The sequence below is a fragment of the Argiope bruennichi genome, chromosome 7 (assembly GCF_947563725.1).
Source record: "Argiope bruennichi chromosome 7, qqArgBrue1.1, whole genome shotgun sequence".
Lineage (NCBI taxonomy): Eukaryota > Metazoa > Arthropoda > Arachnida > Araneae > Araneidae > Argiope > Argiope bruennichi.
The window spans coordinates 74,590,239-74,608,872 of record NC_079157.1 but is presented as its reverse complement, the minus strand read 5'-3'; the positions used below and the strand labels follow the sequence as shown (position 1 = coordinate 74,608,872).

The 18,634-nt window shown below is 26.6% G+C and overlaps 1 protein-coding gene across 1 annotated transcript in view; it reads left to right on the top strand.

The window, feature by feature from the left end:
* Nucleotides 1–224: 224 nt before the first annotated feature.
* LOC129976302 (rho GTPase-activating protein 45-like) overlaps nucleotides 225–18,634 on the top strand; it is a 289,876-nt gene continuing 271,466 nt past the window's right edge. Inside the window, exon 1 of the mRNA XM_056089800.1 lies at nucleotides 225–975. The gene's annotated coding sequence lies outside the window, so the exon portion shown is untranslated. The remainder of the gene's footprint in view (nucleotides 976–18,634) is intronic.

Genomic DNA, 18,634 nt, shown 5'->3' with positions numbered 1-18,634 from the left:
GAAGCGATTAAAAAAATCCTTCCAAGGTCTTTTAATTATTCCTCTCCTGCACTTCTTAACTGCTTTTCTTTATGTAATTATTTGTGTGTCCTCTGGAGCAGAATGGATCCTTATGTTTCGCCAAGCGCTTCGCCAAAAGACATTTGACAGCAAGCCAAATGGAGCAACCCGACTTACAGCATCTAGAATATAGAGTTTTTGTTTTTATTATTTCGTTCTGGGGTGGGGTTTTGCTCTTGCTCTTCCTTCACCGACAGTGGAAGGGGGTGCATGATCCTCTTCCAAATGCCCTCATCTCATTGAAGTGGATCGTGTCCTTGGAATGGTAGATGGTGACGCGTAACGGCGAAACGCTTTATGCTCAAGTGAAACGAAATAATCGTTTGTAAGCAAATTCTGGCGATCGGAAAATATCCAGATACCAGGCCAAAGATTTTGGATTGGAAATAAAGAATTTGTTGCGAAACGCTTTATGCTCAAGTGAAACGATATAATCGTTTGTAAGCAAATTTTGACGATCGGAAAATATCCAGATACCAGGCCAAAGATTTTGGATTTGAGACAGAGCTTATTGCGTAATTTGTGAATATGGATCTTGAAGAACATCTGTGGATTACATGTGCAATATTTTTGGCAACGAATAATGTTGGATACCTTTGGAAATCGAACAGCTGAAGTTTAATCATGCTAATTTGATAATTCACGTGGATATAGTCAAATCTTGAGCTAAGAAATCAACGAGTTAAATTTGCAGTTTGTTCAGACAGAAATATTCTACTAATCGGAAAGTGACCAAGAGAAATAAAATTCAGTCCAAATCGCTTAATTTATCGCCAGTTTAAAATTGCTGTTGAAGAACTGCCGAAAAGTTTGAATAAACGGTGCGTTTTTACTTTAGGATTATGTGAGCTGAATATTAAAATATTGAACTTTAGAATGCAAATGGATATCTGACCTTCCAGAATTTGTAAACAGGTCAGTTTTTTCTTTCTTTTCTTTATATATCTTTTATTGATAGTTTTATGTAATTGTATAAGTCTAATCTGAGACATTTCTAACTTGTAAAGCTACAGAAATAAAAAGACACGTAAATGAATTTAAATATCAAGTTGATATTTTTATTAAGTGCTTTGTATGGCTATCGAAACAACCTATTTTGATTACGTATTTCGGATCATAGGAAAATAGTTCAGTATCTTAATTTACCGAAATAAGAAACTCTTTAATTATCATGATATAATTCCAGAATTCTTTTAAATCAAAGACTTTCTTCTAAAGAATTTTTAATGCTAAATTATCTTCCTTTTAAATATTTTGTACGTAAATGGTTAGCTTTCGCGGTTGTTTTTGAGCCTCTTTTTTTTCTATCATGTAATAAAGTTGTAAATAATAAATTAGCATCTGTTAAACATAATGAAATATTGACATTTATAATATAAAACGAGTAATTAATTAAAAAACTGCCATTTATTGCAAGATTGCATACAATGAAGGAAATAAAAGTATTTTTATCTTCTTTTATGTGCTAGAAGCATTAGCATTACGTGAAAGTAGCATTCTTTGAAATAAATCAAAAATGAAATAGCTTTTGATTTATTACAGATTTCATTCCTTTCATTTCCTTTTCAAAGATAGATAGATTTCATTTCTTTTTATTTTTTATGCTTTCAGTTTGGGGGGGGGGGGAAATAGACTTTTTACAGTAAAGCATATTACGGCAATTGAAAAGCACAAATGATTTGTAAGTGAAATAAATAAATAATAATAAATTGCTATTTCCTACAAGATAATAAAATGGGAAAATAAATATATTTGTTTACAAAACTTCTTTTAAATGCAATAAAAATTTATATCTTTTGCAATATTTCTTAATTTAAATTTTTACTGATACTTTATTATTTCATATATTATATTTATTTTATTTTAAAAATTAATCATAAAAACAAAACAATTCCGTCTTTTGCCAAACCTAACGAATATTTTAAAAATAAACGATTTTGCAAAATACATTATCGAATTTCCCATTTAAATTTTTAAAAAAATTCTTTTTGAGTACATATTTGCTTGAAATGAAGTTCTAAATCTTAGCTTGTTGCATTGTATCTCTTCTGCTACTATGGCTGATTTTCAATAAAAGCTGTATTTCCTAAAAAAGTTAATCGTGAAAACCAGAAAGAAATAATTATGAAATTATTTGAAATTTTTAAAATTTCGAATAATTTTATTATTTAGTTTGTTTTAATGCTCAAGAATTATCCAATAGAGAAAATACTAAGCAAATATCCTTGTACTTTTATGGAATGAATAATTCCAACCTTTTTAAGTTAAAAAAGAAAGAGTGACTTATTTTTTAAAGACTTTAAAGTGTTTTTTTTTAATGTGATAATGTTTATAAGCTGGCGTATGTAAATTCCAATATGTGTGGTGCGATATGCACAATGAAAAAAAAAATCCTTCGAAACGAATCATAGGGTAAACCGTTAAAGTTAGAGCTACAAAATTCGGAATTTAGTTTCTTAGTTTGTAGTAGATGTTCATTAAAAATCACTTTTTGTTTAATCTAATGGATATTTTATGGATAAAAGTTTTACAGATTAAATTGAGGTAATTTCCCATATAAATATTATTTTAAAGTGTATTTTTCTTTGAAGTGAGTTGAAAATCGTGGAAATATGCATTGCATTCAGCCTATAATATGGTTGTAAGTATTTTCAATAATAGTAAAATTTCTATAAATAATTAGTCATAATAATAAATATGGGTTAATTTTTATAAATTTCAAATAATTTATGCTTTTATTTTTGTAAAGATATTATTCAAAATTTCTGTCCACTAATGATTAATAATTATGTTTTTCCCCCATTTTTATTTCAAATAAATATATATTTTTTATATTCTTGGGAAATAAAAAAGGGATCCTTTTAAATGAGCGATTGATTTTTTAATGATTATAAGGACTCTTTATTTAACATAATAATAATAATTGGATAGATTATTATATATAAATGGGAACATGTAAAATAAAAAAGACATTCGATAGATCTACATTTATAATATTTAGCATTTTCTAAAATTTTAAATAGGTTATGCTTTTTCTTAAGTAATAAGTACTCCCAAAAAAAGGGTTATCCATAATATAATTAAAGTTTTGTTTAAAAAATAGATGTGCCAGTCAAAAAGAGTTGTTATATTGTTATCAATATTTCATATATAAATGTCCCAGATTAATTATCGAAAGTTGTAGTAGATAACGTCATAAACATTTAGCAGAATGCTTAAAAATAATAAAAATAATAAAAAAATCATAATTTACTTTAGATATAAATATATAACACCATTAGAAGCTTTACTTCCTTAAAATGAGCTCTTCTTTATCCATAAAATTCACGAACTCTCAAATCAAAATTAATCACTAAATTTAGATTGAAACAATAATACATCCACTAACAGAAAAAAAAATGAAATACCTAATGTAAAATTTTTTTAAAAAATCAGAAAAAAGTATTAACAATAATCTTCAATTTGGTTAATAAAAAAAGAATAAAATAAACTCAGAAAATAATAAAAATTACGGACATCAGCTCATTGATCTTCACTGTTTATTCATGCTTAGGTTTATTTGCAAACTGATAAATTAGTCAAGCAATTTAAACATAAAAATCTGTCTCAAGCACCAAAACAGAAGTTGGGTTTGATTAACAAAGAAAGCGTTACAGACAGCGTTGGATGACTATATAAATTGATCAATGAATACTTTTTCCTCAGTAACTTCGTAGTACGTTAATTATCAAAAATTTTCCTTATATCTATCACTTTAAAATTCAAAAAGGAAAATTTTTAGTGATATCATTTTCATTTCAGTACAAGTTTTTAATTATAACAAATTTTTAATGAATATTTTTGAGTTTATTTTTGCAAAAAAACTTTTCATTGTTTTAGTTATTGAATTTATACTCATGTTCTTTACTACTATATTGCCTACGTTATTGTGGCTATATAATTAAGAGTAATTTTTAATATAAAATAAAAATAGGCAAAAACCTAGCCTTAACATTAACATGCTATACTGTTTCAGTTTAGAGATTAAAATCTCTGTTTTTCTCTCTCTCTTTGTGTCATAGAAAGAATCCGGTAGTTTTTTTCCATTTCTAAAACAATTTAGGTAAATAATGGAATCATCTTATGGTTTATTTTTTCCACTAAGCGAGCACTACAAATACTTAAGTATCCTACAGATAATTTAATAAATAATCAATTTAATAACTAGCACTGTTTTATGTGTCATAAATTCGAAATCATTAGATCACCCTTTGAACAAGCAATTTTCATTTATTTATTCAATCAAAATTTCATTCTACTGCAGGCGACTTCGATATGAGTGATTAGTAATTTGTAATTTTTATTGGACAAGAGTCAGGTGTGGCTATTGTTGGATCAAATATATGGTGAAATATAAGCCTGTAAATAAAATTCTAAAACTTCTAAAATGTTTGTTGATTTCCGATAAAAAAACATACGAATAAAAAAAATTCTCAGAAAAATGGAAGAATTTAAAAATAAATGATAGTCGAACAGTGTAAGTAAACGAATACAAAAAGATAAAAATTTAAAAATAAAAATAATTAATAAATAAAGGGGACTTCAATACTAAAAATTGTTACATGTTCAGTCATTGCGAAAATGCTAAAATAAATATTTTTATCGAATCTTAAAAAAGTCTAAAGAAATAACGAAAAAATATTTATTTGATCTATATTATCTTTCTAAGTTGCCTTTATTTAAGTTACAAATTTCAAAATGTAAGTGTTCATAATAAATCAATGAGTGCAACAAAATAGTTTTAATTTTATAAATATAAGAGATAAAAAGAATCCATAATAATATTAGGAAGTTTATTATACATAATCGATAAGTTTTTATTATCAAAAATATCAGTTTTAGAAATTTAATTTAAATAGTATTTCGTTTGCACAATTAATATTGATCTATGGCTTAAGTAGAAGAGAAAGAATAAAAATAATTTTATAAAATTTTAATTCAATTAGCAAAACAATATAATTCAGTTTTTATTTCGATGTAATCACAGGTCAGTAATATTTGATGAAAATGAAGTATTCTTATTTTATATTTTTTAAAATAAAATTTATAAAGACGAGAAATAATATTTTTAAAACATTGTAATTCTTTTTACAAATTCTTTCTATCATATACGCTTATAAAATTACTATTATTTTATATTAAATACAAACTTTGTGGATCTATTTTTGTAATATTTTGATGAAACGATTTAAAGATTTCAATTCAGTTCATTAGTAGCAATTGCCGTAGGTTGTTGATCTTAACTCATCTACAAAATAATAAAAACTAAAAATCAGCAGACGATTTATTTCTTCATCGTCTGGAAAATAATTTTTAAAAAAATCAGAACAGCAGCACAAAAAATCAGAATTCAACAGTTTTTTAAATTTAAAAAACTGCTAAATGTTTTTCCAAATATGATTAATTTCTAGCATACAAATTTATTCCGATACCTTTATCGGAAATTACATAGCAAAATTAAAAAGATTTTATCCATCAAAAATAGAACTTAAATACGATCTCAATTCTTAATCATATTAATAATGAAATGTCACATCATTCTCATTATATTGTTCACATTATTCTATAAAAATTCAATAAAAGGTATCAACAAAAAGGGGATTCAAGTTTGATTTTTAAAAAAATGTTCTTTATAACAGAGAATATGTCCAGAATGTTTACTACAAAAAAATATATTTATATTTGATTTTTGTTCTTTAAATAATTCGAAGACTCTAAATTAGAATCTATGCTTTTATTTTTGATAAAATGAATATTTTCGCATATCTAAACGATCTTTTGTTGATATATTAATCGTCGAATCATTGTTTTTTAAACTATAATATATATTTGAACATTTAAACATAAAAATGAATCTCGTAACAAGAGAAGAAAAAAAATAACATATTTAGATTTTGAAAATTAAAAAAAAAAAATATTTTATTTCAATGAGTAGAATTTTCTATTTAACTATTTTAATTAAAATGACAGTTTTAAAAATCATACAATATGCAAAGCATTTTCCGAACGAGAAATTTGAGATGAATAAAGAACTTTTAATATTATATAAAATTTTTAATGAATACCATAATGAAATTCGAATTGTTAAAGGATATTTTCAAGAAAATAAAAAAAAAATGCATTAATAATATTTTTTATGAAATATTAAGAAAACATTTTCCAATTTTCGAAAAATCGTTGGCAATAACTTGTCTCAAAATAAAACAAAATAGAATAAATAATATTTCGAGGATTTGGTAACTATAAACCAAATCGAAGAAGTCATTGGCAAAGAATTTTGGTGAGTAACTTTTTTATTTAAAAATTAATTCTGCAATTAATCAAGATTTTATTATTAATGTAACAGATGAAACTAAAAGAATCTAATTTAAACTAAGGAAAATATTATAACAAACTTAAATAACTAATATACAGAAGAATTGTTGCTATATTAAATATATACACTGATTGCAGTGTTTTAAAATAAAAATACATTCTAAACAGTTTTTGAAATTGATTGGTTCTTACTACGTGTTGGGAATTTCTAAAGAATTGTTTAGGATAAAAATTAATATCTAATTTAAGCCCCCTACCTGTTTGAAAAACTGAAAGAGTGAGTATATTAATTATTGAAATAATAATTATAGCAGAATAAAAGAATTGTTTAAAAGATTCATTTTTAAGAAGCTATTTAAATTTACTCGTTCTTCGCAGAAGAACTCATGTGAAATTACTTCAACATTTTATACTTATATTGATTCTTGAAAATTGGGTCTCCTATAGTGGAATAATTTCAATGATTTTTTTGATTTGATTTCTTTGTAATAACATTCTAGTTCTTGGATATGAAAAAAAAAATTACTTGTTCTTAAATTTTTATTTATTCACAAATTTTATTTAAATATTGTTCTCTGGTTGTATTATTGTTCGCATTATTAGAATATTATATTTTTAGATTTAATTACATTTAAACTGTCTAACATTTTTTTGAATTTATAATTTAAATTATTTTATACATTTTTATTTTAATTAGTTAATCAATAAGTAGAACAGCAGTGCATTAGAAAAGCTATTAGGCCAAATAACCACAGTGAACAACGTGATGTATAATTTAAAAAATTTCTCACCGAATTTTTATGTTTCACACTTTTATTAATTCAGCGTTATCAGTACCAATTTGGAAAATATTTTAGAACAAAAATCGCATTTATCTTTTTTATTAAAGCGTATCAAGCCAAACAAAATACTTCTTTTTAATTCGAAGTGCTTTTTTTTATCTGCAAAATGTACACGTAAGCAGCTAAATTATTAGCTGACAGGTGCATGCGCAATATGTCCACCAGAGTAACATTTAGATACTTACTGGAATGACATGCGCAGATTTACTTTTCAGAAGGCTATGACGTAAAGCAAAGAACATATGTTTGTGTCGTCTTTCGTATTGTTTCCAATAGAACGCAAATGCTAAAGGAGCACAACAGTTGTTCTAGTTGGCTTAATGCATTTAATTAACAGTATTAGTTTATAAATTTTAGCACAAATTTGAATTTATGACAAAAGATCGTGGAATTTGCATACTGTATATAAATAGAGTATTCTATTTTTATTTTTATATGAATTGCCTTTGGTACTCTTACTTAATTTTTTTTCCTTCAGTTAACTCATAGACAACCATTATTTTATTTTTGTTTTGGAATCCTTTTTAAATATGATCCTTTCTTCAACAGAAATATAGACTGGTTCTGTTGAAATTAGTCATATTTGATCATAATCATATTAAAAGAGAGAGGAATTCACAGGATTAGAACTTCTAGCTAAAATCATCAAGTACCGTTATTATTCTAGGTTAGAGAAAACACACGCATGCGCGCACACACACAAAACAAATAGAGAAAGATACTGAGCTCTGAACCACTAGTATAATATTCAATGAGTTTTAGAATTTGGTAAAATCCCACAGGTGGTTATATCACATTTTGTATGCAACCAGTTGAAAATCTAAAGATTAGTTGGTTAAATTGTTTTCTGATGTCGAATATAAAGTTGATTAGAATTTTCCATAAAATAGGTTTCATAAGCAGCAAAATTTTATATATATATATAGTTTTTAAAGAAAATAAAGATTTTTTTTTGTTCAATGATAACGATTACTCTTTTTTTTTTTTAAGTTGCTAATCTTTGAAATTTTGAAAGTGAAATCTTCCGTTGTGAATGAAAGTGACAATTCTTTATCAAAACAGGCACAGATGCAGTTAAAATTATTTTTATCTGAAAGAATAATCCGATTAAACTATCAAAACGGGATTTCTTTAGCAAATCCTTTTTTTTTCAAAGGAGCATTAAAATCGAAATGCATGACCTATTTAAGTATATTATTTAGGTAATATTGCCCTTATAATAAGTGAAAGCAGCAAGAGATTTCTTCTCTCAACTTTTTCGTATATTTACATATAGAAATGAAAAGAGAATATGTATTTGGGCTCTCTTCAAAAGTTTAAATACAAAATTTGAGAAAAATGAACAGCACTGGATTTAGAACAACATGCCATGTTTTTTACAATCAGCTCGTCTTTTTTTCAGGTTTGCTTGATGTTTTTGAATTATCGTGTTTGCATAATTACAAAAGAAATGACATATAAATTTTCCTTTGATGGACTCTATATCAATGGTGGATTTTCCTTTGATTGAATTTTTCTTGCAAAATTTTGGCATTGATCTAAAATTTTTGTGTCAGGACTACATACCATTTTCATTCGTCAAATTTCTTCCATTTTAATTCATCTTGTAAAAATCCTAACTGACAGATATAATTTTCCAAAAGTGTTTTTTTTCTTCGTAAGTGGTATGTCTGGATTCGTCAAAATCTAGAAGACTAATTTTTTTTTTTTTTTTTTTGACAGTTAGACAGTTTACCACTTTGTAACAGAGACAGATTTAAGCCATGACAATATGCATGTACATATATATTTCGATTCTTGAATTATTATGTATTAAAATAGTATAATTCTAAATAATTTTAATCAGTATAATCTCATTTTTACCATTAAGATATCATTTCATTTTTGAAATTAGTTGAATAATTCTTTTTCATAATTAAGACAACTTTAAAGCATCATAAAACATCAGTTTTTTTTTTTAATTTTTACATTTGAAGTATGCGCATGAAAATATTATTTAAAAAAGAAAAGGATTTTTTGCTTGCAAAAATTTGACACAAATCTATATTTGTAGTCACAAGATCCCATACCAAATTTAACATATTTATGCCATTGCGTTTTTGAGTTGTTGCATTTATATGTTTCTGACAGTGCAGGCCAACAAGGTCAATGAAGTAAACTCCTCAATGGATTTGGATTAAAATTTGATAGGTGTCTATATCATAGATGATAAATATGTGTACCGAATTTTATCCATCTAGCCCTCTTCATTTTGTAACTATCGTGTTAATTTATATTGAAACCGTCGGACAGACAGACTTCCTCTGAATGAATTTTTCTCAAAATTTATAGAAATATTCAAATTTGATATAAATACCGTATACAAAATTTCATTATCCTACTCAAAGCGTTTTTGAGTAAGATGATTTTCCTTTTTTTTTTTTTTTTAACTCATGGAGGTCTAAAACGCAGAGATTTGTCAAAATCTTGAGTTCGAATTTTTTGACGATTACTATACTTTCTCTATACTGCATATACGAGAAAGTAAATACGGCCAGTCTATTGACGCATTTTATGAAAAATATAAAAAAAATTACAATTTTGGCGATAAAACCGAAAGTTATATTTATTATATAGCTCGCCATATATTTGTGTTAACATAGACATAAACGGATTTTTCATTGACAAATTCCTTCTAAAATTCAATAAAAATCTATAATTTTGGCAGTAAGGTCTTACACCAACTTGCTACGTCTTGCTCGCAAAGCTTTTGAGTTGTCGCGTTCATATATTCAAAAAAAAAAAAAAAAAAAATTTTTTTTTTTTTTTTGAAGACAAACAAGAAGATGGAATCGTTTAAATTTAATCGCTTTTTTACAAGAAGATCGAATCGTATAAATGTATCAAAATATAAAGATCAAATTTTTGGTCGATCACAATACTCATTCTCAAGCAAAAGTTTTTAAAATAATTTTATAGCTCTCCCAAAATTTAAAATATTATATTTTTTTAATGCCGATGCTATAAAACAACTATTTTTTCATCAGTTTCTTCTGAATAGCAATCATAAAGAAACCTTTGAAATTGTGACAATGTACTTATAGAATGGTTCCGTTTCTGCTATTCAGATAACTTTGAAAAAATGTTTAAAGGTATTCTTTTATGCGCCTTTTTTCCCGAAAAAGTTGCATTTTTCAAAAAATAATGCAAATATCTACATAATAATGCAAAATTTTTTATATTTTCTCATGCATAACACTATTTAGTGGAATTGGAAAAAAAAAATCTTAAACTTAAAAACGTAAATCAATAAAATATTTCAAAATTTCGGGTTATTTAAATTTATGTGACATCTTATTAAGTTATCATAACGTTCCAACCCTGATTTTACAGACATTTTTAATACCTGTAATTTCTTTTTAAACTGCTCCCAACAGAGTAATAATTTTTCCTATAAAACGTAAAACACCAATCTATCCGATGCAATATTTGTCTACGTGATATAATGATATTTTTTGCATGGCTAATAAAATAGCAAAACAATAAGAAATGTTTTTGCGTATTTCCTTACGTCAAACAACTATTTGTTTGGATCCTTGCTGATCAAATCTGTCTGGTACCCATCACTTTGTCAATAGTTTTGCTCGCAATTCTAGCCGCTAAGGAAATATCGGCTAAAACATGACATGACAGAGGAACGTTGGAGATATTTTCTGAATCGGAGATGGAAGTTAGAGCTAAGAATGTATGTCTTTTGTTGAAAAAGATGTGAATCCCGGGATCATGACTGGCACAGTATACCCAAATACAAACCAATGAAGCCTAGTTCATAAACTTCGTTAGAATTGTAAACCAAATGGGATTGAAGCCATCTCACTTTCGAGTTTATAATATCACCACTAGTTTTGTTGCTAATGAGTAAAGACTAAAATAGAATATCCTATGTGGAGTTCAAACAGATGACAGATCTTATCTTTCAATCAGTTAAAATCAGAGAAACGTCTATCCTGTTTGTTCGCTGGAATCTTAGTCTAAATAGATTCCATCAGCGCAAAATCTGTTGGTTAAAATTTTTTTTAAAGATTAAAAGAAATCTTTTATTTATGATGCTTTAATATACCATTAATACAAATTAGCGTAGAAAGGTTTTTCAATGGCACATTATATTTTTATCCTTTAACTGTCTTAAAGCGATAGAGCATGTTTTTTTTATATGCCACTTAATATTTTTATATGCCATTGATATCTAATTCTTTCAAGCAAACAGGCTTTTTTAATAGAAACTATACAATGAATTTTAATTTTATTGTATGATTATATAGGCTGGCATACTTTGGTAAACACATCAAGTGACATGCACGATTTTAAAAAAATCATTGGAAACTACAGCGCAGACTGATCGCTAGAGAGCTACGAAATACTAATTGCTGGTAAATAAAGAAATGCTTTTAAAAAAATTTTAATTAGATTTTTATTTAAAACTTGATCGAAATTTTACCATTTTTTTTCAATAACGTGTATAAAAACATTATAAAACATATATTGTATAAAAACTACTTTTTACATCACTTTGAAGTAAAAAAATTAAGATTTTCAGTTGCATCAGTTTTATTTTCATACAGTTTTCCCACTATTTTAAATACAATTTAAACATATTTTAATTATTTTCATGACATTACTTTTCATTGTTTTAATTTTATATTCACGTCTGGTCGTAAATTTATGCTCACGTGCATTGTAGCAAAATTAAAAATTTATATATTTTGAGTGTGCAGTTTATCAATACTAGATAATTAAGAGCAAATTTTAAAAATAAAATAAAGATAGACAAATTCAACCGCAAACAATATTATCTTGCTATGACATTTCGTTCAAAGATTCACTTTTTTTTTATTGTGTGGATCACTATCGTAGAATTATCGAGGGGTGTAAAAAATGAAATGCGATATCATTATCTTCTATCTCCTCTTTCATTTAGAATATATATATATATATATATATTGCCATAATTATTCCAAACAAATAAAACCAAAATATCTAAATACATCTTCTATATAGATATAGATGTAAAGTTTCGTCGTAGCAATTAATTAAATAGTTGATTTTTTATTAATTAGAAATTATGTTTTTACTGCGCATGCTCAGTACAGCCCAAGCAAACATCATGATGGCGCAATATACTTATTTAACGAACTGAATTTCAAATAAACAAAACGTAGATAAAAGTAATATTAAAAGTTTTTTTAAAGTTTTATTCATGTTGAAAGATGCCACTTGAACTCAAAATTTTTTTAAAATATTTTGATTGATTTTTTTTTCCTTAAAAAAATCGAAGCAAAACTATTTGCTTTTAATGGCCAATGGTGATTTCAGTTCTCTATTAGAAATGGCTAACATCACATTTTAAGTTGTAACCGTATATTTAAGTTCCCACTCAAAATATTTAAATATATTTTGCACCATTCTTTAAAAATATTAAAAACTTATTGAAAAAATGATCATTATGACGTTCTCTCTCTCTCTTTTTTGATGAAAATTTACGAAATCTTGAAAATCGAGGGTTTGCAATTATATTTTTAATTGATTTCCTCGTTTCAATGAAAAATATAATTGAAAATAATATAAAGAGTTTATTTATTATAATAATTAATATAAAAGAATCTTTTACATTGAAAAAGCTTAATATAGCTTTCAACAGTTAATTTGACATGTAATAACTTTGCTCTGTATTGGAAATATTTTTTATTTTTTTTATTTCATACGTACTTCATATTTTGCACGCAAATAATAAAATATAAAAAAAACTTTAATGAAATTCTTGTGACAATTATTTAAATACTTTCACTAGTAAAAAAGCATGGAAATAAATCTATCCTAATAAACACTGACTTTATCAGTTAACTGAAAACAAAATTCAAATTTTTAATAATTTTCAGTTGTTTTTCTTTTTGTCTGTTTTAAACTTGCGTTTCTTGGTAAGAGTTGGTTTGGAAAAGGGCCAAAGCTTTTATCCACGAGTTGCCAACACCTTTGATGTTGTTGCTTGTAAACTTTTATTATAAGGAATGATGTCTATAATATGTATCTAATGTCCCATTTACAAAAATCTTTATGACAGTCATAGGTTTATTTATATAAAGAATGACGTTATACATTACAAAAGTTTTTGATCTTTAGAAGCGTAATCTTTTATCATAAAGAATGTCGATCTATAATAAAGAATATTGTATCTAATAAAAGAATATTACAAAATATAATATTCTTTCAGGTAAACTTATGCCTTTATCATAAAAAATGCTGATATAAAATATCGCAATTTGCAATATCATAGTTGTATGTTATTATGTAGTATATACTCTAAAAAATTAGAGGATGATAGTGTAGAATACAAAATATTGAAATTACCACAATTTTTCATAAGACCCGTAAATTTCGTTGTTCAAAGAATAATGATATAGAATATAATAATTTTTAATATTTGAAATTGTAGATTTTTATTATAAAAACGATAGATTAGGAAAATAGAATAATGCGAATGACAAATGAATAATATAGAATACAGCATTTTTTAGGCTTTCATCATTAAAAAAATAAAAGTTTAGAATATTATCATCGTAGATTTATACTGTAAAGAATGATGGTATAAAACAAAGAATATTCTAATTAATTTATGTAGTTGTTTCAAATTAGAATGCTAGACAGCGATGAATTGAATTTCTAGCTTTAAATGCGGCTATTTTGTAATGAATAATATCTCATAGCATATTTTCTAGCACAATTATCCAGATAAAGCATTTTAATTCTAGCCGGAAATATGAAATTCTACGAATTCGTAGTCGTTCTTAATGTCATTTAGATTCCGAGTTAAAAAGGTCAACTTCATGCAGACGATTTTTTAATTAAATTGCTTGTCGATTTCTCAGCATTTGAAAAACGGTATATGCTTCCATTTGCTGCGGTAAACATTCGGGAAACATTTCTCATAAACTTTTAATAAGGATGTCACTTTTGATGATAAAAAAAAAAGACGTTGTAATAGTTAACAACTTAACATTCTTGATTGACAACGATGGAATGTAGTTAACTCTTGAATCACCAGGGCTGTCAATCATAAAATGTTGTTAAAGAGATTTTACAGTCAAATAAAACCAAAGGCTCACCAAAACTAAATATTGATCTTTGTTAAGAATGTAGCAACTTTATTGAATCCTTAGCGATGAATGCCTGGTATGTAGTTAGTAATATCCGAAAATTAAATTTGTATTTTTGACGCCTTTTCTACAACCGATTGAATTTTAAATTTGAAACAAAACTACAATTGTAGTCACATAACCACATAGCAGTTTATTTTTTCATTTGAACCATTGCATTTTCCAGTTATTCGGTTAATGAAAGTATAGATAGACAAACGGTCTACCTCTTAATGGATTTGATTCCAAATTACATTAAATGTTTAATTTATGTATCATATTTTAGCCTTCTAGACCTTTTCGCTTTGTATTGCAACTATCGTGATAACTTATGTTCGTACAGCCGGTCAGACAGATCAAAATTTTATTGAAAGCTACAAACTTGGTATAAACACCAAACAACGTTTTTGATTTAACATCTTCATAGACAGACATAGTTCATCAAAATCTGAAGTTCGCACTTTTTGATGATTACAGTATTTTTTCCTTCATATACGAGAAAGTGAAAACATATGTTTTCAAACAAAAACAATGAAGATTTTGGGGGGAGGGGGAAAGGAAATCAAGAAATTTATAAATATTGATATCTACTATTTACTAATTCTAATTGTATAGGCTTCCTACTGTAAATAAATATTGCTCAAAGGCATTTTGGTAACGATTTGTATCCTCTATCGTTCATTTTATTGATTAATCACAAACTTCGTTCATCCTCGGTTATTGTATGAAACAATTCCCATTTACTTGTTTTTCTCAATTATTGTTGCCAATATTTTTTTTTGAATTTGAAATTTTTATCTTTTTCGTATACTAATACTAAAAAAAAATTACTTCGCATCTTCTTAACTTATAAAAAGTGTTTTTAATAACATTAATTTCAAATTTCGAATTTTGCAGATAACTCCATTTCATTACTTAATAAGATTCAAATTTTAATATTCATTATTAAACTCTCAAATTAATAAATTATTCAGAAATTTTTTTTTACGTTACTTATATTTAATTATATTTAAAAGCAACCACTGTTGAATTTAATTTCTTAGACTTATTTCATTTGCAAATCATAGTTGCAAGCAAAAATCGCTTCCTTTTTGCTTTCAAAATATATGATTACTTTGAATTAATAAAAAAGATTATTCAATTAAAAGGATTTTTCAGAACTGGATGTGGAAATTCATACTCCTTTCGCATCAAACAAAACTCCATAACAGATACTTTGTTATCTATAACGCACCAATAAATGTTTATATTTAAAACTAGTCGCCTTTGGCGATCAGTTGGGTCATCGAGGTTAAGATTACTACAAATTTTAGTGAAATATTTTATGTAATTACATCTTAATGGCTTTCTTATTAACATATTTTTAAACTTCATACTTTGATAGACATAAAACCCCATAATGTCTTAGAAGCCTTACATCATGCTATTCATCATTTAACGCAAGTCCATAATTTTCTGTCTGTGTCATCATATATCACTACAAATACTGTTATATCACTACAAAGAAGATGTATTTAAAAATGGATGCAATAAGTTGTTTCTTCCCCATTTCTTAGATCTGAAGTTAAATTTAGTACAACAAAAATTGTTAAAAGCATAAATATACTGAAACCTACACAACATCGAAAAATTAGACGAAGCTTCATAAGTTGATCGGCAACAGTAGAAAAGGAACACAGGATGAAATTGAAAACAATAAGAGTTTCACTTCAACACTGAAATACATTACTATAAAACGCGCTAAAAATATTATTTTTTTAATAAATTCTTTAAAAATAAAAAAGAAATATAAGGAAAAAAATGATATCATTGAAAAGATAATTTTTTAAATTTTAAATTGAAGTGAAAATCATTCTTGCGTTATAATATTTTCGGAATTCATCGTGAATAAATGCAAAAACTTCGCTGATTATTAATGAATTAAAATATAAATCACCCTGAGGAGCGCATCTCCACCCTCCAAAGTACATTTGTGCCAAGTTTAGCAGATCTAGATCAAATGTTCTGATCTATGAAGCATCAACACACATTCATCTTTATTATTAGTTTCACTTGCGCAAACGAATAAGTCAAAGACATCCGAATTTTTTTTAATGCAGCAAAACGAATTAAAATATTTTGTTTCTTTAATAAAGATGAAGAAAATTTTCAATCAACATTCGAGTAGGAAACCATTTATAAGCAGGGGATGCTCCAAGCGAGGAACATACTCAAAAATCATTTTTAAAAACCAAAGTCGTGCGATCACCCTCGGTGTTTGGGCTTTACCCCTATCAGTCAGGCATCCCGTGGCGGCTGCAACACACCCCCAAGCGAACACCCTAAATAAGGCTGTGGAGTACGGGCCCGACCCTTTCGCTCTATTTTGGGACGTGTGGTAGAGGGAGGGAGGGTTTTATTTTTGTTCCTCAGAACATGCGCAAGCGATTTTGGTCGACGTCGTCTGAAGATGGCACAGACTGGATCCTTCGCAAGTGTTTCTGCTGCGTCGTTTGCGGGGAATTCCGCGAATGCCCAAAATGCATCTTCTTTGACTCGTACTCCATCCACCCTACCTCCACCACCTCTGTCTCTAGTGTGTTGAAGAGGGTGAGACAACAGCGTTTCTTACGATGGTTTTTTTAAAAGGAACTGAGGCGATCGTGTCATGTATTATGTATTGTACAGATGGAGATTCCTCAGTTTAATAAAACAGAGTTCAGGATTCCATTTAAACTAGTATTCGTTTCCATTCTACAATGCCTTTAATCAAGAGATTTTAGTTTTATATTATATTCGTTATTATTGTGTGATAATGAATATATTATTTATTATTCTTTAGTGGTCGATTTACATGAAAGTGTCTTCATCCATGAAAATATTCAAAATAATCGTTGCTATACTAAAATTTATGTTTAAAACATTTAAAAACATCAGAAATGAAGAAATAGATTTTGCTCCAAGCTTTTAAACATATCCTCCGACCCATTTAAACATAATATAAATTCTTTTTAAAAGAAACTTGCTTTAAAAACAACAAAAACAAAATAGAAAACCTGTGAATATTTATTAATTATTAGGATAACATTCATTTACAATCTTTCTTCAAATCAAAATTTTTAAAAATATATATGAATGGCAGGTTACAAATTTAAATTTCTACTTTTACATCGATGGGACATAACAGATAATTCCATATTATAATGTTCGTCTGATTGCAGAAAACTCTGTTTTGGGATTTAAAGAAATTTTCAGTTACTAGCCGCTTTTGGCGACCAGCTGTTTCACTAGAAATATCGTTTGGTTTTAAATTTAATTAAATCTTTTATGTATAACTTGATGCTTATGATTTCTTCAACAAATTAAGTTTAAATATTAAATTGTAATAGATATTAAGGTCGTGTTGCTTCAGTAGCTTTATATCTTTTTCTATTTTTGCATATGTGAGCCATCATAATGAAATTATGTGAAGCGACATAATCGAATGCGTTAAGCGTTAATTTAATTTAAATTGTTACTTAAATATTTTATGTAACCGAAGAAAAGTTTTTAATATTACGAACATCATTACTCAGAAATAATAGTAAAATCTAAAATAAGAATAAAGACAGATTAGATTTTTTTAAAAAGAAAAAGTCTCAACAAGCGTATATAAATTGGTAGCCACAATTGCATATATTGTCACAATCACTAGTTGCTGCCTTCTAAAATCGAATTCACTAAGACAGTTGTATTACATAGCGGTAGATAGACATCACATAATTTACATGACATCAGAGTTCTATTAGAAACATAATTGTCTGATTTATTTGTATTATGGTTTCCCCAATGCTGTAACTTCACTTTCGTATTCCTCATGTAAACAGAATAAATATAAAATTAGAGAGCTTTATTCTTCAAATTTCAACAATGAAAAAAATCACGTGATTTATATTTTTAAATGGTTACGTAAAAATAATTTCCTTAATTTCCAACAATAAGTCTTGCTGCAGCAATGAAATTCAAGCAGCTTTTCCTGTTTCATCAAATATTCAATCGCTTGATTTTCTTCCATGATTGAAAGCTAAGAAATATAGATGCTGTTTATTATCTGCTCAATTTAAGGCACCATGAAAAGCAATGTGTGATTGAAAAGGGATTATCCAAATAATCATATTTTTAAAGGCATAATGATATCATAGAAATTTTTAAAGAAGAAAAATAATAAAATATCACTAGTTTAATTTATTG